Source organism: Chrysemys picta, chromosome 3 (assembly GCF_011386835.1).
Source record: "Chrysemys picta bellii isolate R12L10 chromosome 3, ASM1138683v2, whole genome shotgun sequence".
Classification (NCBI taxonomy): Eukaryota; Metazoa; Chordata; order Testudines; family Emydidae; genus Chrysemys; species Chrysemys picta.
In genome coordinates, this window is record NC_088793.1 from 26,797,311 (window position 1) to 26,824,252 (window position 26,942).

Genomic DNA, 26,942 nt, shown 5'->3' on the forward strand with positions numbered 1-26,942 from the left:
CGGGAAAATTTTCCATTGTTTTAGCTGTTTGAATCCGAAGGGCCAGAGACTCTAAACTGAAGCCCGAGATCCCCTGGGGATGCCTCCTGGATCTGCCCTGAAAGACACTTTGAATTGACAGATCACTGTAACTCTGTCATTCTCAGGATTTAGATGGTAACTCATCTATGTCTATATGTTTGCTTGCTTTCACCTGTAAATAGGGTCTCATTTCTTTTTCCGAGTTAATAAACCTTTGGATAGTTTATTACAGGATTGGATACTGGGGTTGTCTTTGGTGTAATATCTAGCATACCAATTGATCTGGGGTAAGTGACTGTTTTCTTGGGATTGGAAGCAATTTGCATGTGGTGTGATTTTTGGTGTAAGTGGCTATTTATCACTAAATACAGTTTGTCTGGGTGGCCAGGTGGACTGGAGAGTCATCTAAGGGACTGTCTGTAACTCCATGCTCAGACTGTTACAGTGATCCAGGAGTTCACATTTGTTCCTGGCTTGGTGAAATCTAATTCTAGAACACACCACCAGTTTGGGGTGTTTGCCCTGATTTTGACAGTCTGCCCTGAGATAGGCACTCACAGTCGTGAGCCACTCCAGGCCGCATGACACCCTCACGACAAAGAAAATGGAAAAGCAACCTGAGATCAGAGGGGAACAGGGCCTCGGAGGGAGCCAGAGGCTGCATGGGAGCAGGACCATTAGGCTGGAGACAGTAGTCTGGGAGCTGTATTGAAACAGCCAGGTAGCAGACACTCTGGGAGGTAGGATGGGAAGGCTGAATGCCAAAGCACAGACTGTGACTTAACAGCATCCCAATGCAAAAGCCTCACTGGTGTCTGGAGTGAGTTTTAACTGGCCTGACCAGTTCACTGTATTTCAACTCACTAATGTCATAACCTGTAAATAAAAGGTGTCATCAATAGAAAGCTAATAACATACTGATCATTAATATTATTGTCTAGTGTATGTACAGATGACAAATTCAAAATTACAAACATATTGGGAATTATGTTCTTAAAGTGTATCTGTCAGGCAGGACTAAAGTTACCCCACCCTAGACAAAGGAATGTGGGTCTGCCACCTTGAAAGTACTTCCAAGGTACATTAAGAGACAACGGGAATGCTATTTGTAGAGAAGGTGATCAGGACCATCAAGCCAACAAGGGGAGGAGATAATCGATCAGCATCACAGCAAGGAGAGGAGATTGTAGGAAACAGACCAATTTGCAGTTTAGCAAACACCAGTGGGGAAAGAAACCATCATTAAACTTCATTCTCATTGAGACTCTATGGCATTTTCCCCACAGTTTGAATGAATTTTACTTTGGGGGTAACCTACAGAAGAGTCTATTTCAAAAGTTCACAGGACTCTAAAAGAGAGGATCCAAGAACCCAAGTTCTCTCTCACCTAAGACGACAAACAAACGAAACACTCTGGGCTTTGTGGGGGATCCTGACCCGAGGGGAGGTCAGCCACCTTGCTGATGGTAGATTGTTAAGAAAACTACCTTGAACAAATGCTGTAGCTTGTTGTGTTAAGTCCTGGCCACCAGAAAGCGTTTTTCACCTTTATCTGCTTGTAACCATTTCTCACTCTATCCTTTATACTTGAACTCATTTAAAATCCTCCCGCCTTCTGATAATAAATTTGTTTTACTTTTAATCTAAACCAAGCCAGTGCTGTGTTTGACTTAAAGTGACAGCTAAGTCCAGTTTAAGTAATAAGCTGTGCATTCTTTAAAGGAGCAAACGAACCTTATCTTCCTCTGAATGATCCTGGAAAGATCTGGGCATTGCAGAGCACAGTTTTGGGACAATTCAGGACTGAGAGTGTGTTGGGGTCACCCCTGCATATGGTAATTTGCTGATAGAGACTAGAGAGGGATGTTGTGTTGTGGCAGGCTGCTGGGGTCAGAGTGGTGACCCAGGGCTGCACAACACACAGGCACTCAGGAAAATGCATGTTTGTCTGCTGGTTGTTGGTGTCCAGGCTGTGAGCCACAGCAGCTGAGCATTCAAGGCATCCTGGGTTATGGGGCAGGCGGGGCAACAGCCCCTCACTAGTCTGAACTGCACCCGAGAATGTGACAGAAACATGCACCGACCTTGGCAGGGTTTCGGGGGGACAGCAGTAGCCATAACAAACAGATTGAGATCTATACCTGCAGGCAGGAGGATCATGTGGCCAGGCTCCAATGAGACCGTAAGTGATGGATAAAATAACTAGACTCTGGCCAGACAATCTACAGGCCAGTACATAGTTGCCTCCATGAGCGGGATGGGCTGGAGGGAGTGTGTTCTGGCACTATGGCCTGCATCCACTTGTAATGGAGCAGCTCGAGGGGCTGGGCTGAGAACGGTTGGGTTAACCTTTGTGTTGCAACTGCTAACGCTGTTGTGCTGAGAGTGTTTGATGTCTAGCAGCTTTAGCAAAGGAATCCTCAGTTTCTGGGAGTGGGCAAGGGGATGTGGAAATGCACCGAGAGGTCGGGCCCAAAGGGCTCAGTGTCTGCTCCCAAGCTCCTGGCACACCCAGCATGCTACCAGACATCAGAGGGGACTGGTGTACCAGTACAAATGCAAATATTAGGATGTCAGAGGTTGGGTTAGAACGCAGGATAGAAGGGCATATGGAAAGGCCGGGGAGTTGCTGCGGAGGACCCCCAACATTGAGAGACAGAGGATGGTATCTACTGTAACGGAGACTGGAGGGTTTGAGGGACTGTGTGAAATGGGCTTGTGTCATCCTTTTTTCATCAACGTCCCTTAGCCTGGGGTTTACCCTATTGACTTCAGCTTTCAATGTTTGCTCTGAAAGGCACCTCGAAGCTTGCAAACCTGCCTCAAAGTCAGACTTTGTAATGAAATTGCAACAGACATGTTTTCAGGTTTCGTCCCAAAGGAAGGTTCATCCACCGATAACTCTGTATACTTTTTATTTTTATTTGATTTATTTCAGTTGCATGTGTACATAAAACCCATGAGGTATCATGATCTAGGGGATAGGGCCAAGGCCGGCTCCAGGCACCAGCTAAAGAAGCAGGTGCTTGGGGCGGCCAATACAAAGGGGTGGGAATTCAGCAGCGAGTCCCTCAGTCCCTCTCTTCCTCTTTGAGCTGCCGCCGAAGAGGAAGAGAGGGAGTGAAGAACCCACCGCCAAAGAATGGGGCAGCGTGATTGCGGTGCCGTGGGTTTTTTTGTTTTTATTTTTGCCACTTGGGGCGGCAGAAAACCTGGAGCCGGCCCTCGATATGGCATGAGAGGGGGAGTTAGGAAACTTAGGTTCTCTGTCACTGACTGGCTGTCAATTAGACAATTCTCACTCTTGGTGCTTTATTTTCCTTTTCTATAAAAGGAGAGGTGATATTTACCTGCCTTTGTAAAGTGCTTTGAGTTCTACAGGTGAAAAGGGTTGTATTATTAAAGGCACCGATAATTAAGTGTACAGAAAACAGCACAAATTACATAAAATGTATAGTGGTATTTTCAAAATAGACTCTAGATTATATACTAACTAATTAGCCTAGACCTTAAAACAATGAACACCAACACTGGGCCAGATCATATCCCCTAGATGCATGCACAGAGCTTTGTCTACATAAACAGGGGTGCTGGAACAATTTTTATTGTGGGGGTGCTGAGAGCCATTGAAGCAAACTGTAAACCCTGTATATAATGGAAACCACTTCAAGTTTGGGGGTGCTGCAGCACCCCCCGCACACCTAGTTCCAGCACCTATGTCCATAAATGCATCTGCCTCTGGCTACTGTTTCCATGGCACTGTCTCACGGACTTTGATCCAACAGCAAATTCTGTGGATGCAGAATCTGAGCTTGGGGGTGGGCCACCAGAGTGATGGGAAGATGACAGCTGGGAGGTAGCCAGAAGGTGCATAGACTCAGGTAAGATCTCTCCCAGCTACCAACAGTAAATCGGTCAAAAAGTATACACAGGCTGCATTAAATTGTTCATGGAGTCTCCTTTGTGCCAAAGAACCCACTGTAAGGAAGGATTCCAGGGGCTACCATGTGCCTGGCAGTAGCGCTCCAATGGAATCACTGTGCTAGGAAATGAAAAGCGAGGCAGGGAGATCTGGGGCCAGTATGGAGGCACATCACCTTGGAATGGCCATTCCTGTGTGTCTCAAATTTCCATGATCCATGAGGACAGAGGCAGAACCCCCTATTCATCCCATGGAGAAGAAAATCCCTACCCTATACAATGATGTGGGGAAAACTTAGTTAAGGGAACCCTTAGAATTCCAGATACTAGTGTTAATTTCCTTAGCATAGAGGTAACTCTAATCCAAATGAATGCTGTGAATTTTTCCCCTCCCCATAAAAATTGTCTAAGTGCCTGGAGTTCAAACTGGGCATCTACCGTCTATTTGTCAGAAGAAAGCTACAAAGGCAGGGGTCTATTTATAGGCAAGGCAAAGCACAGAGAGATGCTTCAATATCATTGTTTTCCTTTAATAAGCACTACCTAAGAAATGCAGTGGAAAATTCAGTCTGATGCAATTCGAGTTGCCCCACAGTACAATTAATTAGTATGCACTGGGGGGAACTATTGATGCTTTTCCACACTGAATAATGAATATGAGCAATTGGTTTCACTTTGTTCCCCAAATATTCTGGCAAACATGTTAAATATATCAGCTTGTATTTGGACTTGAATAAATGGCAGCAGTTACTCAGTGCTTAATGTGCAGATAGCAAAAAACACGGAGGCTCAGTATTGTGGGGGTGAACCGAGAAAAGCATTAGTCAGACATGGCCTTGCTAGCTTTGGACAGAAGAGATCCCATGGAGCATTAAATACAAAATCTGAGAGAATTGAAAGGAACTCAAAAAACCCCAAACAGCTATTTAAGAGAATTTCTCATTCATAAATGAGAGCTCATGGGCTGAAGCTGAATTTGAACTAGTGTGTAAATAATTCAGGCAGAATGTTTTTTTAGATGAATGGAACAAATTGTCAATGTCCTCAATAAAAGCCATTTGTGTAACCTTGCACAGGAGGAAGCTGGATGCACTTTTGAAAAGGAAACAATACAAGGGTAAAAGCCTTTGAATGCCTTGGCACAGCATTTGCTGCGAATTCACTAGCAGACCATATCATCTTTGATGTTGCTGTGTTCCAAACGCAGTGAAGATAAATAAAATGCAATATAGTCCAGCCATTTCTGCCTATAAAATACAGTAACCATGGCAGACCTGTTATGCTAGCACTTGGCTTTTGATAAGTAGACAAAGCAAATATAAGATATAAAGCTATAAGAAATTATTATGAAGAAGCTACCACTTGTATTAAGGTTGCAACCAGCTTCCTTTGTAAAAGGTATTTCCTCTAGGGAACATTCTAAGGCCAGATATGGAGCTCATTCCCATAGGAGGTGGTCAGTGAGTGATGTGTGTTTTTGAGGAGAGAGGTAGAGGGAAAATGAATAGAGGTTTCCTGTTAAACAAGAGGAGAGAAACCTGTAACATGCCTCAGCCAGGACATGGATAAAGACTGAAAAATTCGAATGGACTGGGGGACTCCAGTTATATGAAGAAGCTTGTAGTCTGTGCCACTGGAGCACTAACAGGAAACAGTATATTGATGTTTTACCCTATCATGAAAGGGCCCACATGACCGACAGGCCTCTTGCAGTGGCAGAATTGACAGCTCTGCCTGAAATTCCTTAGTAGCAGTCCAGAACCCAGCAGGCAGCTGGAGAGAGATTGTATATGTTCCTAAGCTGCTGTACCACCGTTCTCAAGTTTTAATTCTATGAGCACTAAATCAGACAAACACTATTACACTGCCTGATGTGATATGACAGACGGGAAGAGGATTATCAATACAGCACAAGCTATAAAGGGCCAAAAGATATTGCTTTTCCCTGACCTGAGTCCTCTCACAGACATGTCAGAAAGAGTTTGTCCCTCTCTGGTGTAGCTTAGCCTACAGGCTGTAAATAGGCTTCCAATGGCCCCCATGGAGTTAAGAGAGCACAGGGGTGCTTAAGCCATTACCCCCTTTCAAAGAGGTGGCTCATAAAGCCATTGATGTCAGCCAGGGATTCCCGCATGTCTGGGATTATTCAGCTAGCTAGATTTATCCTGTTGGTGGCACCTCTGCCTGGTGGACTGTTGCGAAAGGGATGTGGCACAGCATATTAAACTGCAAGAGTGGAAAGAAGTTATACTTTCCCAACAATACGCCAGGTTATCTCTGAAGAAAAATCTACATCCAATTCAGCTAAGCTCTGCTGGGAAACAAATCTTAGCGGATCTGTCAAGCTATTTTTAGTTCTCGGGAAAAAAAGGACCAATCAAAGAATGTTTAGATCCCAGTTCTTTTATTTACCAGGTTCCTTACTGTCCTTCAGCAGTGGCTGATTGGCTGCCTATTCTGAACTGGAGTGACTTTTTTTTTTTACATTTATAATTGTTTTCGCTCTATTTAGCTAGCATTGCACCTAGTGAAAGTAACTGGAAGCACAGGCACTGACTTTCAACTTTCCCTGGGGGTACTCCACCCCCACTCCACTCCAAGGCCCCACCCCCACTCCGTCCCTTCTCCTGAGGGCCCACTCTCACTCTGCCTCTTCCCACCCCCTCTCCGCCCTCTCCCCTGAGGCTCTGCCTGCCCTGCCTCCTCCCCGAGCATGCCCTGCCTTCGCTCTGCCTCTTCCCCCCCAGCTCCTCCCGCTCCCTCCTAGCACCTCCTGCCCACCGCTGAACTGCTAATCAGCGGCAGGCGGGAGGCGCCAGAGGGCGTGTGTGTGTGAGAGCTGATTGGTGGGTGCTGAGGATCCACTATTTTTTTTCCCGGGCGTGCTCCAGTCCCAGAGCACCCATGGAGTTGGCACCTATGATTGGAAGAACTTTTTGTGGGTCACAATATTTAATGTTTCATTTCGATAATTCAGTTGCTGACCTGTTTCACTTCAGACAATAGGTTTCTTTCTGGGCAAGAAAGTATGTTAAATCTTACCAGTTAGTTATGTATCCAAGATAGGGATTTGACCCAGTCTCAACTTTTGTGACTGGACTCTCTATCCCACTCTCTAATCCAGTGTAATATGTTGAGTTTCTTTTGCCTAAAAGTAATAAAATGTATTTTGAACCCCCCCCCCCCCAAACAAACCCCCAGGCTGCAAACTGTGATATCCCTAGACATGCAGACCTTTTCAGACAGGGTTGAGGGGATTGAAAAATGAATAGGAAACCCTAGATAAGGCCAATTTCACTAGTATATACTTCTGAGGTAAAATTCACCAATGTGTACAGGGCTGGCACAAAGAAGGCTTATGTTGTGTTGACCTCCTGGACAAGGGTGAATGTCACCCATGGTGAACATGTCAGCATTTCCCCCCAAGCAGCTGAATGTGATTGACTGAATAAGTAATAGCTCATATCAGTACAACATATGAAAGCACTCTTCTTTTAGCATAATCGGTATTTAACTCTCTCCTTAAATCACAGGTGCTATATTGATTATGTTGGTTATCTGCTTTGTTATGGAAGACTTATATTACCCAAGTGAATAATATAAACTGAATATATGAACTGTAGTTCAAAGAACAGGATTCCAAAAATCAGGCAAAATCTGAGGTGTTATTTCCCACTTCAAGCCTTCTTTCATGTTGTCTTTAACCATTGACATATTATCTGTAATCCTTCCAGGAAACGTACTAATGAACTGGAAAGCCCTGCTGAATTCCTAGTAAAATCCATAAGTATCTACAGTGTATGGCAAATACTTCTAAACATTAATGTTATATGACAGCAAGACGTGGTGATGGAATGTGACTGAGGTTTGAACATGATGCGGGTTTGAGGTCACAGTATCATGTAGATGAGACTTGTCATTATGCGGAAATGTAACTAAAACTGCCATAGTGATACTGGTGCCAGAACAGTTTAGTGTTACAATGAGGTGACCAAAATCCAGAACGACTGCAATGCTAAGGAAAAGAAACTGGGTTTTTCCTATCACCACTACATAGCCAGAAAAGGGTCCAGCACCACTATTGTCCTATAATCACACTCCCTTTGAGATGTCAGCCTGAAATCAGAATAGATCTGTGCTGTATTTATGCAGAGATGGATTTAGAGTGGCAGAATGTAACTTTTGGAAAGGAACATATCCAGGGATGTTTCTCTTGCTGCATTGGCTCTGATCAGGCTTCACAGAATCATAGAATATCAGGGTTGGAAGGGACCTCAGGAGGTCAGCTAGTCCAACCCCCTGCTCAAAGCAGGACTAATCCCCAACTAAATCATCCCAGCCAGGGTTTTATCAAGCCTGACCTTAAAAACCTCTAAGGAAGGAGATTCCACCACCTCCCGAGGTAACCCATTTCAGTGCTTCACCCTCCTAGGGAAATAGTGTTTCCTAATATCTAACCTAAACCTCCCCCACTGCAACTTGAGACCATTACTCCTTGTTCTGTCCTCTGCTACCACTGAGAACAGTCTAGATCCATCCTCTTTGGAACCCCCTTTCAGGCAGTTGAAAGCAGCTATCAAATCCCCTCTCAGTCTTCTCTTCTGCAAACTAAATAATCCCAATTCCCTTAGCCTCTTCTCATAAATCATTTTTGTTGCCCTCCGCTGGACTCTTTCAAATTTTTCCACATCCTTCATTTAGTGTGGATGGCACCTCCTGCTGGTTGTCTCTGGGAATTAGCTCAGTCTAGTGGAGCGCCCTCTCCTGGTGGTGTCCCGTCCGTCATCTCGCCCTTGGTTGGCGTGTGGACTCGCGTTGCTCCCAACTCGCGGCATCCTCTTCAGGACAGTGCCCTTCAGTCCATCCTCACCCCTTCCGAGGGGTCGGGGGGGGAGGGGTTGATCAGCAGTCTCTCTCTATGCCCCAGCCACCATGTACAACCACACACCCCAAAGTCTAATCCCTCTTGTCAGGGATCTGGCGCTAGTCTATAATGGCTGCTCCCTACGGCCGATGGCTGGATGTACTGCAAGGAGGGAAGGGGGGGGACCCAGGCCTGCCCACTACTCTGGGTCCTGGCCCAGGGACCCTCTGGTGGCAGCCTTGCTGTCCTCCTTCTCTCCCCTTGACTGTGCACTTCCCTGGGCCACTTCCCCTATGGCCCCTTGAATCCCTTCCCTTCAGGGCCTGCAGCCTGGCAGGCCTCGGGCTAGAGCACCTTTCTGCTCCCAGAGCCTAGCCAGCACTGCGCTGTCCGTGGTGCTAGTCTCCCTGCTCTGGAGACAGACCTTCCTTGTCAAAGGCCTGGGACAAACTGCCTGCTGTCTCCCTGAGCAGCCTTTTTATAGGGCTGAGCCTGGCCCTGATTGGCTGCCTCCAATCTGCAGCCTAAATTCACCAGGAGTGGGGCAGTCACCCCACTACACCCTCGATCTGCTGGCAATGCCCCTACTCATACAGTCCGAAATGCCCTGAGCCTTCTTGGCAACAAGGGCACACTGACTCATATCCAGCTTCTCGTCCACTCTAACCCTTAGGTCCTTTTCTGCAGAACTGCTGCCTAGCCACTCAGTCCCTAGTCTGTAGCAGTGCATGGGATTCTTCCTTCCTAACTGCAGGACTCTGCACTTGTCCTTGTTGAACCTCATCAGATTTCTTTTGGACCAATCCTCTAATTTGTCTGTATCCTATCCCTACCCTCCAGTGTATCTACCACTCCTCCCAGTTTAGTGTCATCTGCAAACTTGCTGAGGGTGCAATCCATGCCATCCTCCAGATCATTAATGATGCTATTGAACAAAACTGGCCCCAGGACTGACCCTTGGGGCACTCCGCTTGATACCGGCTGCCAACTAGACATGGAGCCATCGATTGGTACCCATTGAGCCCAATGATCTAGCCAACTTTCTATTCACCTTATAGTCCATTCATCCAGCCCATGCTTCTTTAACTTGCTAGCAAGAATACTGTGGCAGACCATATCAAAAGCTTTGCTAAAGTCATATAAGGCAATGAAAGTTCTCCAGTCACAGCGAACTATTTTGTGCTTTTGCTTTCCACAGACACAGACAGCAAAGCTGTCACTGCCTCAGGAGAGGTGACAGCCTGTGTATTTAGCCAGCCTCACTAATTTCTAAGATGTGTGGTAATAAAAGGCTTTATATTTTCCCCACATATAGGGAGCTTTTCTGATGAAAGTTTCTCTACAGGTTTTACCAATTGTTGTCTCAATTCCACAGTCAGCTCAATTCAAGAGACTATTCTTCATGGCTGGGCTCCCCACCAATGCAGAGCTCCACTGTCTTTGATGAAGCTCTGTGTGGGAAGCCCTCCACTGAGGTCAGTGGGGGTCTGCACAGGCCTGGGGGTCCAGTCAGCTCAAGTAGTTTGCTGGATCAGGGCCTGTATACATACATACATACATACATCACCACTGACATCCATTACATCTAGGGTGAAGGCACGAAGGCAACCAGTGTACAGTATGCTACACAACAGTGAGGGAGGGGATGGGCAAAGGGCAGAGGGCACCGGCCTGCTCTTCGGAAAAATGCCCAGGGATTCTAGTTTCCATGTAAAGCAGATGGGATCTCAGTTTTTGAGCAGAGAGGCATAGTTCGGCATAGAATCAGATCTGAATCCAGTCTTCCAGCAAATTCTTTATCGAAAGGATGTCTCCTACTTTAAAACATTAAAAAAAAGTGCAAAGGCCAACAAATGGGCTGTCCTGAGGCTCTAAGAAATTCACCTTAAATTATGTTTTCAAGCGATTTCCAGGAATTACTTTACAGCATCAACTGCCATTTTTAATGCTGCATTAGTACATTTATTTATATTGTACTTTTAATACTAGATTCTCAGCTACACCCAGTACAGTTTGGGCAAAGGTGAAGAAGAGAATGGAGCACAAAGGAGTCATTAGTGCAGAGATGACCCGTGCCTGCTGATAGTAGTGAGGGGGTGGAGATCCCTGATCCTGGGGCTGGTTTCATGCTCGTCTCTGATATAGCTTAGTCTCTGGGCTGCTGTACATTAAGCAGGCTGCCAACAACCCTCTGGGTGGTACCAGAGCACAGGGATTCTTCAGCTGCTACCCCATTTCATGAAGGTGGATCACAGAGCCATTATGCCAGGGGAGACATCAGCTTGCTTGATCCACTCGGTTTATGGCCCCTTTGCCTGGTGGACTCGTGTGAAAAAGCTGTGACACAGCCTACCCCATCGCTGGAACACCACTTCTACAACATGTACCAGATTTTTTTTCCAGGTTAAATGAAAGAAATAAGAGCAATTTAAGCTTTTCCCTCTTCTGCTTACTTAACTATTTTGGCCTAAACATATTTGACAGGAGAAATAAAGATAAATTGTCAATAGAACTAACCGAGACAAACTGAATTATGCATTTGCATTACAGGAGAGGCTCTCTCTCTCTCTCTGCTAACAGTGCTACTTTTCTTCCAACCGCACATGTAGTAGAATGCAAAGCACTGCTCTGTCCCTTCATGGCACTTTATAGCTGGTAATACATATTTAGAGCACAGAGCACAGGGATTTTATTTCTCTTACACATGTCTGTGCCATGTCTCCCTTCCTAAATTCCACCCTGACCAGGAGTCAGGGATGTGACTCTGGATTGCTGAACCAAGCTGTGTGGAAAGTTTATACGCTAATGAATGTAGCCCGACCTATAGATTATGTATTAATTATATTGATTACTTAAGAATTCCCAGTTATCACTTGAGGGTTGACAGGATCCCAAGATCAGGCCCAGTATTATTAAAATGACTGTATAGTTGGGAACCCTGATGTGCACGGTTGCAACACTCACATTGTAGGAACCCTTCTATATTTACACTAGTTTATTAATACATTTAGCAAAGTCACAACCACTCTAACTCAGTCAGGTAGACAGAGATACTACAGAATGTACAGCTGCACAGCTATATACTCACACCATCCCTTGCAGAGCAACCTAAAATGTTAGCCGTTATCTTCCTCATCACCATTACCTCCCTTCTCATCACCAGGGGCCATCATTCTGGCTCCTCCCAAGGGCTACATCTCTCTCTCCTCTTGCAGCCAGGCTGGGATACAGCTTTTATAATGTTATGCTGACACCACCATGTCTAATGCATAGTCAGTAGGGGGTTTTCTCCCCTCTTCCTTATTCGTATTTCCTCACCCTGCTAACATTGGGGTGCCTTTCTCCTATAGATTAGCATATGAATGATCTCTACTCTTGTGGTAAGATGACTGCAGATGTTAGCTCATGTTCCTGGGGTTGGCTGGTGTCATTATGGTAAATTCCAACAAAATTCCCCCTTACACACTCTAGTCTCAGTTCCCCAAAACTTGGGGGTTACCGTTGGGCCGGTTATCTGTGCCAAAGCTCATAGGCCTTGAGCTTTATGCTAACTGCTGATGCTAATATCTTACAGGGTACAGGCCTGTAAGTTCCTTGCATTATTGCTGAATATAATAAAGGCATAATAACGAAGGCAAGGCAATGAATATAATAAAGGCAAGCTAGCCCTATAGGCAAATGGACTAGAATGCAGACTGACTCCTGACAGTGTCCATGGTTTGTTTGGATCTTGGTGTAGCATCCTTTCTTTGTGTAGTCTTCACTGAAATCGCATGCCAGCTGTGGATATTGTGTGGAACTCCAGGAATAGTCACCCAAAAGCAACATGACAATGACAGGTGACGGCAGACTGCAATTACCAGTGGAGGAAGGGTGAATTTACTAATCTAGAGTCAAATCCCAAGCTCCTTGCTCATTTTTTTCTTGGTCCTTACTCAGACAAACTCCTGCTGGAATCAACAAAGGTGCCAGTTGTGCTTTATTTTGTGGACACCTAGCCACGAGGAACTGGACTGAAACCACAGACTTACTTTACACCAGCTACTGTTAATGACTACTGAGCACTACTGACCTAGGCCGGATTATAACTAGTGACCTACATACGAAAAGCTACATATCGTATTATTTCTAGGCTATTCCGTTCCTAGAACCCCTAGGTTCCTAGGTCAACAAGAATGTGTGTAAGTGAGGAATAGGTAAAAACTGTGTGCAATCAGAGTCAGGCCGTTAACATTTTGACCCCTGGTTATTTCACTGAATAAGGCAGGCCCACAAGAACAAACAGTTTAATAAGAATCTGCTGAAAATGGCATGACATTTTCAAGTAGAGCTTGGAATGGGATAGCACACAGATAATGAGATACAAAGCTTTTCACATCTAGGTTACTAATTGCAACCATGTGGTTGCTACTATCATGTAGATAGTGGTTATAATGGGAGTTGGATAGAACATCCAGACAGTGGGAGTTGAGACCACTAAGCACTTCCAAGGAGACACTCAACACTGTGCAGAATCAGGCTCCTTTTGACTATCCCTGAGACAGAATAAAATCCAATTCAATCTTCCATTGCTTTACTTGGCAGCAAGATTAAATTCTTGTTTTGCCAATGCAATAAAGAGCTATTATTCAAACAGACATAGATAGCAGACATCTTGAATAAGGAGGAGACATTTTTACCTAGTTGTTTGGTAACCATAGCTACACTTGTAACTGCTGTGTAGAGGTCTAGATGAAGATCATTGATTCATGTTTGTGCCACTCATCATTTTATTAAATGAGGCCATTAAATAGTCCTTTTAGAATATGTATGCATATGTTAATTCCTCAAAAATGACAAACAGAACATTTGCCTCAAAAATAACAACTCACCAGGCTTGAAATTATGGCCGTGTGTTGCATTACTATTGTCGTTTTTCACAAAACGTCTGTTTTTTTCATCTGCTCAGTAACGATGAAATGTAAAGCACATATAATAAACATGCAAAACAGTAGTCGTCATTTGTTTTCCAAAATAATTTCCTCTTAAATATCCTCCACTTATACATGGAATTACAGAAGTGATATATTAATGGAGTATTTGATGGTTTGTGCTATCAGCAGCCTCTTTAAAATAAAACAAACAATGTTCTTGTCTTTTATACTCATTTTAGATCTGACCTGCTGGGTCACCTTGGTGCAGGTTATGCCATCCTGTCCCAGCTAATAAACAGTGATAGATCTAACAAATGAATTAAAAGCTTCAACCCATTTGCCTCCCAGTCAAGAATATCTTCTTGAATGGGAGATAAATAGGCTGATATTACTAAAGTACAAGTCCTACAGATGAAATTTTTCAATTTCCGTATGTGATTCCGCTAAAAAGTTTTTACCATGTTAGGCTACAGTAGATGGTAGTATTGCTTATTACACTTCTATTACACTACATATTTTGTCTGCCTTTATCAGAAACATTCTATCCTTGGAGAAAGATGAAAAATGTTGGCCGAATATACAAACCTCTGCTTTGGTATAACTCAAACAACATTCTTGTTCCTTCTAGATTTAGAAGCAGCCAACAGCCTTAACTCACAGCAGACTGCTGGGTCACAAAAACATCATACCAAAGTCTTAAAACCTTGGAAAATTATATGCCCAGTGTGATATTATTGAGCATTTCAGGGCATGTATGAAAACAAAAAAGAATTCAAGAGTTTCTCTAGATTTCACTTAAAATAACAGAGTTCTGTTGCATCACTCTGCAGCTTCCTGCACCATGTCAAGCTCCATACTTGGTTGTGGAAATCTCTGCTTTACCTCTCATAGAAATTGCACTTTAAGAAGTAGAGGGCACTGGAGGAAACATCTGAGGCTTTTCCTCCTGAAGGGATCATGCGTATGGTACAGCTTCCAAACCCCGATAGTACTGACAAAGGGTCAGTCCCCAATGGTGCCGAACATGTGGGTGCCAAGGAAGATCCCAGTACTGGGACTTGTGAGATGAGACTAATAGGTGCCATAGCCTTGTCCTGCATTGGCGGGGAGTCTGGTACCAAAAGGCACAAAAGATCTCTAGCAGCTGCGTCACATTAGTCGTTGTTGGTATTGATATGGTAGCATGCACTGCAGAGGAAGTGAACCCTGTTGAAGGTCCCAGCAATGGAGTCAGTCTCTAGGGTACTGGTAGAGGTGCTGGAGACAACAGCTCCAGATTGCTAGAATGTGGTACCAGTGAGCATCTCAATGGAGCTTCTCTGACCTCGGTACCCATCTTTTTCTTATGAGACTGAAGAGGATTTAGCCCTCAAGAAAGGATTTCTTATGACCAGAAATTGAAGTGCTGGACTTTTGCTGTTGTTTGCATGGTACTGGAAACAAAGAATGCTGCCTTCTCTCCAGCTTCTGTCAATGCAGGGAAACTGCTATGTCTGGTGATGTACTTCAGGACTAAGTCATGTCTGAATTCCGCAAGCCAAGCTACTGCGCAGGGCATCAAACAGAGGTGCAAAGCCACTTCCATCAGGAGGTCATTAAGCCAAACTTCCCTCAGCTTCTTAGTTCTGATTTTAAATGCCTGCAAACAGGGCACTTATATCTGGTGTGTCTTTCTCCCAAACACTTGAAGCAGTAGGAGTGAGGATCGCTAACTGGCATAGATTTGTTAGAACCAGAACCAGAATCTTGGGAACTTAGGCATGCTTTGGCACAAAGCTAAAAGCAAACAGAGTAAAAAAAAGAAGTAAAACAAATCTCTAAAATGAACACCACTATCTAAACAATAACTAGAACAGTACTATACTATTTACATGAGGGAACTTAAAAATCCTGCTAAAGGGAAAATAGGGGGAAAAAAACAGATGCTCACACGTGCTCCAACTACCAATCACGGCTGATGAGAAGGAACTGAGAATTGTTAGGACAGTGCCACCATCTGTATACATTCGGCTAGCAGCATGAGCATGCAGAGGGACCACACAGAGGGCAAATGTGCCGCCCCAATGGGCACCACTATGGGAAAAGTTCTCCTGCTTCAGTGCCTTGGTACACAGACACCTAAAGTGGGATGAACATGTGCAAGCACTCAAAGAAGAATGAAGCCTGTTTGATGAAAACAAAGTGAACCTCCTCAGAGACTCTCAAACCAACCAGTTGGAAAGAACAGCTTAAAAACAGGTAAAATTTTAGGGTTAGAGGCTAGATTGTTGGCATGGGCAGACAAGAGGGTACGAGGAAATAAGTAACCTTTCCAGCTCCTAAATACTTCCACAAAGGGTAAGTGCAATATTAGTTCTTGCACTCCCAGCAAGAAGGACTGATGCTGTTTCAGAACCACAGCAAAGCTAAGCATTCAAAAGTGGGTGGGGCAAGACTTTGAGACTTCATCCCTCCTCCCCCCCCCCCCCATTTTACATTTTCCATCAGAGCCTCTTTTTGAAAAAACGTCACTGCTCCTGCTCTTGCGTCTGCTCCCCTGGCACTGTCAGAGAGATCTGTGCTGAGTCATTCAGAATACTTCCTGGGACTGCGCTGGTGCAAGGGACCTCCAGAGCTCCTGTCCTATACTCACCCTATTCCCCAGTGCGGGGTTTGACTGAAAAAGCTAGAACAGACCCTTAAACCTTCTCAATGTCCCTTAACATTAAGGATAGAACCATTCTATTACTGTGGCATAAACACAATGCTTTTTTACTGAAAACCCAGTATTTGCTTAGGTCAGTAATCAAGAGGTTCAAGATCTCTTCAGTTTCCTGGCATGGCAGATTCATTTGCATATAATAATATATCATTCCTACTCTGTTATCAGATTAATACCAGAGACAGATAATTTCAATCCAATCACCACTGGATGACAACAACAGGCAAATGGAAAATACTACCTCCAAACCCGATTTATAGCTGATCATCCATGATTAGAAAGAAAAGAGGATTATTGTAATGATCTAACATAAAAAAAGATGATTTGGGAAGTTTTACAAATGGGGAGGTACGTTTAGGACGTGACATTGATGAGCAAATGCTGCATAAAGCACAGTCAACTCTCCTCTGGAAAATGCCTCAGTCACATTAATTTAAGGGGAAGTAACAGATTTGATGATTAGCGATGAAATTGTTAAACTCTTCCTCTAATAAAGCTTTGCTATATTCTAGTGCAGTGGTTCCCAAACTTGTTCCGCCGCTTGTGCAGGGAAAGCCCTTGGCGGGCCAGTTTGTTTACCTGCCGCGTCCGCAGGTTCGGCCAATTGCGTCTCCCAGTGGACGCGGTTCACTGCTCCAGGCCAATGGGAGCTGCTGGAAGTGGCGGAGGCCGAGGGACGTACTGGCCGCCGCTTCCAGCAGCTCCCATTGGCCTACAGCAGCGAACTGCGGCCACTGGGAGCTGCGATCGGCCAAACCTGAGGACAGGTAAACAAACCGGCCTGGCCCGCCAGGGGCTTTCCCTGCACAAGTGGCGGAACAAGTTTGGGAACCACTGTTCTAGCGAGGTACATATTTCCCTCAGCCATAATTTTAACAGAAATCATTTAAAATGTCACGGTCATAATGACTAATATATTGCCCTGCATCATAGCAATTATATTCTAATACAAACTGTGCAGTTCACGGGTACTGAATTTGTGATGATGTTTGCAGTGGGTATTATTACAGAGTTAGGTCACTGGATTTCATTTATTGATTCATGATTGGAAGAAATTAACATATTAAATGAACATAATAAAGATTGCACTATTCATTCCTCCAGCCAGAGAAATAAACTATAGGGAAGGACACATAAATGGCCTTTAAAAATGCTACCAATATTTGTGGCCATTTCAGTAAACTCTGATAGCTGAGAGTGCCATTACTTTTATTTATAAAGCCCTCCCCCTTTCCATTCCACATGTCCAAGGGGATGTGGGATGCTTCACAATTAACTGGGCTTGAAAAAATTGTTTGTGCAGCACCTAATTGCCTGAGGACTAAGTCAACAAACCCAGGTAAGTCAGCAAAGTTTATCCAGCTCTATGTCACTGCGGCTAAAAGACAGGATTTTAATACTAAATCTATTATGTGCTACACAGTGAATAAGAAAGAAAACCAAGTACAACCTATATTATAATCTTGCCATTAGTGGAATGAGCCCAGGGCTGGGAACCAGGAATTCCTGACATCTGACTGCTTCTATGGACTTTACATCACAGCATTAAATGTATTATGAAAACAGACATTATCTATGAAAAATAGATTTTAAAAAAGACTTTTGGAACAGACATGACACAGTCCTAAGCTGTGTCTCCTAGGTGGTGCTGAACACTCTGAGTTCCCATTCAAAGCTCTTAGGGCAAGGAGCCCATCTTCTTCAGTATCTCTAAAGCGGCATGCACAACAGTGGTGCTAACTACATAAAGAAATAACTAACACTCTGATTCAGTTTCTCCACCTAGGAATAATAATAGTTACTTAATCTATTTCATAGAGGGTTTAGTAGGGATAAATTAATTAATGACTAACATTTTCAGACCTGGGTGGCTAAATTTAGTCTCCTCAGCCCATAATTTAGGCACCTAAATAAAAGAGGGCTGATTTTCAACTCCCACAGACGTCAATGGGGCCTTGGCTACACTTACCCGCTAGTTCGGCGGCTGGCAATCGAACTTCTGGGTTCGACTTATCGCGTCTAGTCTGGACGCGATAAGTCGAACCCGGAAGTGCTCGCCGTCGACTGCGGTACTCCAGCTCGGCGAGAGGAGTACCGCGGAGTCGACGGGGGAGCCTGCCTGCCGAGTGTGGACCAAGGTAAGTTCGAACTAAGGTACTTTGAACTTCAGCTACGTTATTCACGTAGCTGAAGTTCCGTACCTTAGTTCGAATTAGGGGGTTAGTGTAGACCTGGCCTCAGTGTGCCATAAATACTTGTAAGGCATGTAAAGTCATAATGTCAAAATGGCTGATAACTTAAAAATTGGATGGTAAATTATGAATCCCAGTGTTGACTCAACCTGGGGATATGCTGAACAAAGAGCTCTGAACCATGCTTGAAGCTGTTTTCATCACTTCCCACTGACTCACACATTTTAGGCTTCAAAGTGGCACACGGAGTGACAATCCTAGAACTAGAATATTGACAAAAAACTTTTCTTATTGAAACAATCTGCATGAGCCAGGCACAAATCAAAGTCTTATTCTTTATGTATTTAATATTTAAATTATAGTAATGCACACGTCGCAACCAGAACTGTGCTAGGTGCTGTACAAACAGAGATAGATACTGTGTCTCTTCCAAGAGCTTGCAATATATATGATTTGTTCATGTGGGTTTTTCAAACTGGTCAGTTGGTGAACAACTGGTATTTCTTGTGGAGAAGTCAGTTTGTTTACTTTATACAAATTGAGCCTGCGTTTCATTTGCAAAACCATAGATGATATGTTTAAGATATGGAGCTTTGTCTTCATCCACTCTGTCCAGATCCTTCTTCTGGCCAAAAACAACAGAATATGATTTTCTCACAATTATTAAGATGAGACTAACTTTAAAATTGGCACTGAGGAGGCAGAAAAAGCAAACAAAACCAAGCAAACATTCACTCTGGGGAGTGAAATGTAAAAACATGGCTTGATGTGCAGAAGAACCACAGTTCATGCATAATTTATTGATTACAGACATCACATGATGGGCCCTCAGCTAGTGACATCGTATAAAATAACAACCACATGTTCCTTGTTGCATAATGTAGCAGAGGAGCAGGCCATAACTACGTATCAGTAAGTCTTCTTACTGGGAAAACTGTTTTAATCTTCAACACGTAATGGCAAAGGGAATGTTATTGGTGTGTGAGTTTCTTGTTGTTTTGGGTTTTTTTATGTGAGACCATGGCAAATCAATAATAAAAAAAGGAAGACAATGTTGCTAGTGAGTTAGATCAATGTGTAAAGTTTGGAAAGTTGATTTGAATGCTTATGCAAACGGCTGACTATTTTCTGGCCACCCTATACCCCTTCAGTATTCCTTGTCTCTCTCTCTCCCGGGCACTGTCCATCTAGCTATGAATTTCTTACCTTTGGCTTAGACTGTCCCTTTTGTCCATAAGTGGAAGGGAACGAGATGGTAGCACTAAAGTGAGGGCATTACTAGCTCCATGGCATTGTTTCCCCTCTCCTCCAATTTGGAGAAGCAATTTCCATGGCTGCACTGCAGGAACTAGTTTCCATGGCATGGAAGGGGGCAGGACTAGGTGCTGCCTACTGGGCCTGATCCAACTCCTACTGAAGTCAATAGGACTAACTTCATTGAGAAGTTGGATCAGGTACTATAACATCATCACCATGCCCTCCCCCACCTTGGAATCCCTGATGTGTAGGGCCAATGTAGGTCCGGCTGTCAGAAGAGAGTCATTATTAAAAACAGCTCCATGCTGTCACAGCAGTAATGGGGAGGGAGCACAAACATTAGAGGCTCTGGACCCAATGGATCATCCAAGAGCTGGGGGGTTGGGGGTTGCATCTTCAATCAGTTGTGAGGGGGACATGACCTTCTGCCTCCAATACATCCACCCCCTCAGTGGGACCATAAAGATGAAAGGGAAACTTGCTGAGTTTACTACTCTCTGTCATGGCTTTCCTCACATAAGAGATGACATGGCCCTTTGTTTGTGGCACATACTTACTGTTATTTAAATGCTTACTCTTATCTTGTACATAATGTTCTCTCAGGATACGTTAGCTCAAATTCGATCAGTTAGGTTATAAACACTACACCATGTGAGGGTTTTAATGGAAGGGCTAGCATAACCTTAATTGCAATGGCACAAATGGTAATAAGATTCTTTGGAGGCTTAGTTTTATTCCTATGTCTTTTCTCCATGGGTGTCAGAGATAGAATCTCTTTATTCCAAGCATTTTATATTAGCTCCTTCAGGTTGTGTCATTCAAAGAGTAATAAGACCTCTTACAAATCATAATACACAGGAGAAAAGGAAAAAGTAGCCTGTCTCCTTGAGATATCAATTGCTTTTCAGAAAATGACAATGAGATATTCAAATGAGTTACCCACTGCTCCTTCTTATACCTTTAAATATATTCCCAGTTGAAAGATTTTGTAAAGACAGAGTTAAGGTTGAGACTACATTGCCCTTTAAAACAGCATTAAAATATTATAGTTAATAAAAAATAAAGCACTATGAATCACAGAAACTCAGAAAATTCAAATGTAGAGGTTCTACAGCCCTAACATTAAGTCTACATATAATCCTATCGTTTAGTGAGCCTCACTAGTTGCCACACCATATTTAAGTCTCCTCTGTTGAGAACATTACTTTCAATCAGTGTGGTCTTTAACTGTATGATGACATAAGGTGTGATTATGTGCATCTGTTACCAGGAGGCTGTCAGTGTAGATTCAGTGTAGATCCTACTTTCTTTTGCTTTCACTGGATTTTTATCAACAGTGACGGGTTCTAAATTAGCTATTGCTACCCAAGAAAGAGATCATGGATAATTCTCGGAAAACCTCCACTTAGTGCACAGCAGCAGTCAAAAGGCTAGCCATATTTTAGGAACCATTATGAAAGGGATACAAAATAAGCTAGAAAATATAGTGTCACTATTTAAATCCATGGTGTATCCACACCTTGAATACTGTAGCCAGTTCTGCTTGCCCCATCTCAAAAGGGATATAATGGAACTGGAAAAGATTCAGTGAAGAGCAGCGAAGACGATCAAGGGTATGAAACAGCTTCCATATGAGGAGAGACTAAAAAGATTAGGGCTGTTCACCTTAGAAAAGAGATGACTGGGGGGACAGAGGACTATAAAATCATGAATGGGGTGGAAAAAGGTGAATAGAGAAGTGTTATTTACTCTTTCACACAATACAAAAACTAAGGGTCACCTGATGAAATTAAGAGGCAGCAGGTTTAATACAAACAAGAGGAAGTATTTCTTCACAGAACGCATGACTAACTGGTGCAATTTATTGCCATGGGAAGTTGTGATGGCCAGAAGCATAACTGGGTTCAAAAAAGCACTACATAAATGCATGGAGGATAGCTCTATCGATGGCTATTAGCCATAATGGTCAGGGATGCAACCCCATGTTTGGCGCAACCCTAAACCTTTGACTACCAAAAACTAGGCGTGGAAGACAGAGATGGATCATTTGAAATTGCCCTGTTCTGTACACTCACCTTGAAGGTGTGGTATGGACCAGTGTCAAAGACAGGATACTGGGCAAGACAGACCATGATCTGACCCAGTATGACAGCTCTTATGTTCTTATGTCCAGCACAGCTCTTGCTGTTGGCCAATGAACTGATGCATCATGCACTGTACAGGACTCAGTGCACAGAGGAAGAAGAGATTACTCCTGGGGAATTCTGCACCAAAAAGTTTAAAATTCTGCACACGATATTTTAAAATTCTGCAGAAGAACACTATAGAACAGTGGTTTTCAAACTGCGGGGCATGACCCAGTACTGGATCGCGGAATGGAAAGCACTGGGTCGCAGCAGCTCTGGTCAGCACTGCCAACCGGGCCATTAAAAGTCCAGCTTCCTTCCCCAACCGTGTCTTCTATTTGCAAGCTGTGAACTGGACTCTGAGGGACTGGGTCCAGCAGCTCCTAGTGGTGGCCAGAAGCTTTGCAGCCCATTTCTGCAAGAGAAAAAGGAAATTCTACACAGAACACTAATTTTGAGAAAATTTTGCATCATGCAATGGTGCAGAATTCCTGAAGGAATAAGAGATGTATTTGGTGTACTGCAGCCTGCCTCAGTTATGTGATGTGTCTTGCTGCCTGACCTGAACTGGGTTAATTGGCATTTGAGTGCTCCATGAGCTGCAGAGAGCTGCCACAAAGGGAAAGCAAATAAGCTAACTCTGTGTAGATGCCCTTACTCGGGTGAATGAGACACATCCTTTTTCCAACTTGGCCAATTAAATTACATTTTTTACTAAAAACAATAAAAAATTCTCCTTTAGGCAGAGAATAGACCCAAGGATATTTATATAGAAAAGAACTTTCCCCAGTAAGTTAGTGTTGCGTGTGCACACACACACTCACACTTGTGCTTTCTAAAGCAGTACATTTCATCTGAAAGACAGCGCCTCCAAGAGTCAGTACAGTACTCCTAACAGCATGATGGGGTATTGGTTCATGCGGACTCAGAGGAAAGTGTTCTTGCAGTACCTGAGTTTTCATCAGAAATCTCTCAAACTACTAGCCAGTCCAGATTCTCTTCACATAATGGGATCTTGTAAGATACAACTCAAAGTGGTATGAATTAATATTGACTTTAAATCTGTATTGTATACACTTGGTTGTGACAAAAAAAAAATCCAAAACAGAGCACTTCACTGTACACACTTCTCACTTCTCCCCCTGGTGAGATGATGAAAAAACAAACATGTGATACATGTTAGTCACTTTGCTTAATACACGACGAGAAGGCACTCAGACACAATTGTGATGAGCAGTATGAGAACAGGAAAGTAAAGCCTACACCGATTCTGCAGGCTGGAAAAAAAAATCAAGGAATTCTTCCAGCAATTCCCTTTCTTATAAGTGAGTCTTGTATTTTATAACTCTCCAGAAGCTCAAATATAGCCAGTGTAGGCAGCACAATACAGCAAGTCTGCAGGATGCCATGGAGAGTGTGAGGAGCACTCTGAGTACCATGTATTTCCTATGAAACTAGACCTATTTAATAGGTGTTAATGAGTAAGGCGATAACTGAAAAGCAGTCTTAGTACTGATGATGTTGACAAGGAGAATATTCATACTGAACATTGTGCCTTTGCTAATGAGGAAAAATAGAGTGTGATTAGATGGAACAATTGCTTTAATCTGGCTATCACATTCTGTTCCTTTCACAAAATACTTGTCAAACTGCTTTCTAACAAATATATAACTGGAGATTAATTATTCAAAAATAAAATAATGCAAACTCTCCTGGCTTCCATGGTGCATGTAGCAACATCCTTTTTATCCTTTCCCCTCATCCTTTTCTTCAACTGCAAATCTGGTGCTGACAGGTCCCCTCAACCCCCCATCCTCCACCCCACAGTAATCATATTAATTTGTGAGAGGGAAATCTCAGACTGTAAATGAGGTCTTAAATCAATCAATCTGAGACCAGCAATACAACTGAGCTATTTTATTATTTTATTTAATCACTACTTAAATGTTTTGGCCAAAATGTCATACTCTTATATCCTCAACTACCTTTACAGGTATTAACCAAACAAAGCCTCTGGCTAGTTAAAGAACAGATAATATGTGCAAAAGCATTTTCTAGCTTATAACTCTAATTCTGCATTTAAACCAAGACCACTAAAAAGAACAGTGCAGATCCATTTTGACAACGCTACATGTTTACAATGGCCTTTTAGGACCTTGTGTTCCCACAGGGTCGAGTGCCTTGGAGTGCAGGAAATAGTAGCAATTTATTATGAAACGTCCCTGAAAAGTTCAAGCAGTAGGTAAATTTCCCATTTGGCATGTTGCCATAGTGAATTACTTCTAAAGTATGTTAAAGATCTGAAGAAGGTCTGCAAAAAGAAAAGAATGTGGGAGAAGTCAATGGGAAATAAAGTCGTATGTAACCAAGGTACTAACTTTGAGTCATCCCTCTCACTAGACCCAAACAAATCTTGCTGCTTCTTGTACAGCATCACTAAAATCAGGCCTTTCCTCTCTGTACCGATAGCTTAAAGTCTCATCCTCATCCCTTACTATTTTTGATTCACAACTTCCTTCTTCCTCTCTGTTTTGGAAAAAATTCCATTTCGCCCCACTTCATGTCATTTAAAATGCTGCTGCAAACATTATCTTCCTGATTTGTCACTTCAATCACATCACCTGTCCCCCTCCCCCCTTTTTGCATCCCCACTGATTTCCCCTTCTCTACCACTTCAAACACAAACTACTTGCCTTCACTCTTAAGGCCCTTCCTGGACTATCCCTACCATCCCTATCGTTTCTTGTATAGAATCCAGATGTAGACTACCACCTCTGATCAGCCAACAAGGCCACCGCGGATTGTGGTTTTGTCAAATTTTTGGGCAAGCACCATCATGATTCTTTCCATGTTGTCCCTTGTGCATGGAATTTGTTCCCTGTAAAAATCCACAAGGCCACCACATCCTTCTCCTTTAAATCTCTCCTTAAAACTCACCTATGTGGTGATGCCTACAAAACACTTGACAGCTGTTCGTAGGGTGGTGTGCTGTGGCATCAAGAGTTATTCCACTGTTCAGAACTGTCATTGTTCATTTTTGCTCCCACCTAAATCTATTTGTCATTACCCACCTGCTATCATTCAGCTTTAAATTTAGACTGTAAATTCTTTTGGGCAGAGACCATCTATTTGTTAGATGATTGTACAGTGACCAACACAATCGAGCCATGGCCTCTCGGTATCATAATACAAACAACAACACACTTCTCCGCCTGCAATATGTAGGATTCCCTGCAAACACAATACTTAAAAACAAATCTATGTCACGTGTTACTGCTGCTTTTGGAAATATATGAATTTTTACTGTTATGTAAAAAAAGGCATATGAACACATTTGTGTATTTCCAGCCCATTTGCAAACAGCAGGAGGATGGGGGACTCCTGTCAGACAGGCTTGGAAATGATTGATGCCCTGGCCCTCAAATCCACATTATACATAAAAGAAGCCCAAGTTACATGTGAATGAGCTCAGTATTACCCAGGATTGCCAGGTGTCTGGTTTTTGTCCGGAATGCCTGGTCGAAGAGGGACACTGATGGCTCCAGTCAGCACTGCTGACCGGGCTGCTAAAAGTCTGGCTGGCGGCAGAGTGGGGCTAAGGCAGGCTCCCTGCCTGCCCCGGATCCGCCCTGCTCCCGGAAGCAGCTGGCATGTTCAGCTCCTAAGCTCAGGGGTGGCCACGGGAGCTCCGTGCACTGCCTCCGCCCTGAGTGCCGGCTCCACAACTCCCATTGGCCAGGAGCCATAGCACCACCAATGTCAAAAGAAGTGAAGAAAAATTATGCTATTTGATCTTATGGAAGCTGACCAAGTCCTTGTATAGCAACTAACACAAACTCACTCATTTCTCACTCAAATGCAAACATTCCTTCCTCTGCCAAAACAAAAAACAAAAACCTCTGTGCAAAAGAATATGAATCAAACATGTTCTGAAAGCCTTTAGTTGTTCATTAAATATATAGTTTATTCCTTGACGCCTCCTGGAAAGACTGGTACCTACCACTGTATGTGGACAGCTGTTCGTGACACAACTATGCAGTAGCTTTTATCAGTTCAAATAACTGTCTAAACATCTTTTAATTTTGTGTTCAGCATGAGTAGCCTAAATATAATGAATAAACTTGCTCTCAATTTTTTCAAACAATTATTTTACCTTTAGTAACATCTCTATATCACAATTATGTTCTCTCTACATACTTTTTAAGAAACAGACGTTCTTATTCTAAGCATATTACACCATCCATCCACCCATCCCTCCTTTTTACAGCTCTGGGATTTAAATCACAGATTTGACAGGTAACTCAATCTTGTTGCTAAGCAGCTAGTTGGTCCACATATAACTGCAATAATGGAAATTCTCACAGTTGCAAAAGTGGAAAGCTCTTGTCTGTAAAAAGCAGATGTTTATAAATCAGCTTGAAACTCAGTAAGTGGCAATGTTAGATTAGCAAAATTCTTTCCAACCAAAATTCAATCTTTAATCCTCAACCATCCAACCTGACACTCTGCTACCTATATAATATAGAGAACTAGGAAAAGGAGACAATAATCAGCATTTAATTATGGCAATTGTAACCCATTCATCACTGTAGTAGCTAGGCCCCCATATGGTTGCCAATAAAGTAGATCTTCCATCATATTTAGTGGGTGTGTGATGCTGGCAAACCAGGTGCTAGCTCTTGCCAAGAATATAGGCATTAGCTAAGAACTGACAAACTCATAGCTGGTGACCAGTCCAGTTCACCTGTATGTTAGTTTTGCTCAAAATAGGTATTAGTCTTATAAGAATGTATTTAGTGTTTAGCCTCTACGACATTCTTATAAATTGCTGCCTGCATTAATCCCACTTGTAATGTCTGTATTCCATGCTATAAGAAAATATGTAAATTTTAATTAATAACTTTGAAAATATTTGCTCTGGACTTGTGAACCGAGGCATGAGACTTC

At 43.2% G+C, this 26,942-nt stretch overlaps 1 protein-coding gene across 6 annotated transcripts in view; it reads right to left on the minus strand.

Moving 5' to 3' along the window:
• Window positions 1-26,942, minus strand: part of VSNL1 (visinin like 1) — a 140,434-nt gene that overhangs the window by 20,988 nt on the left and 92,504 nt on the right. The window lies entirely within an intron of this gene.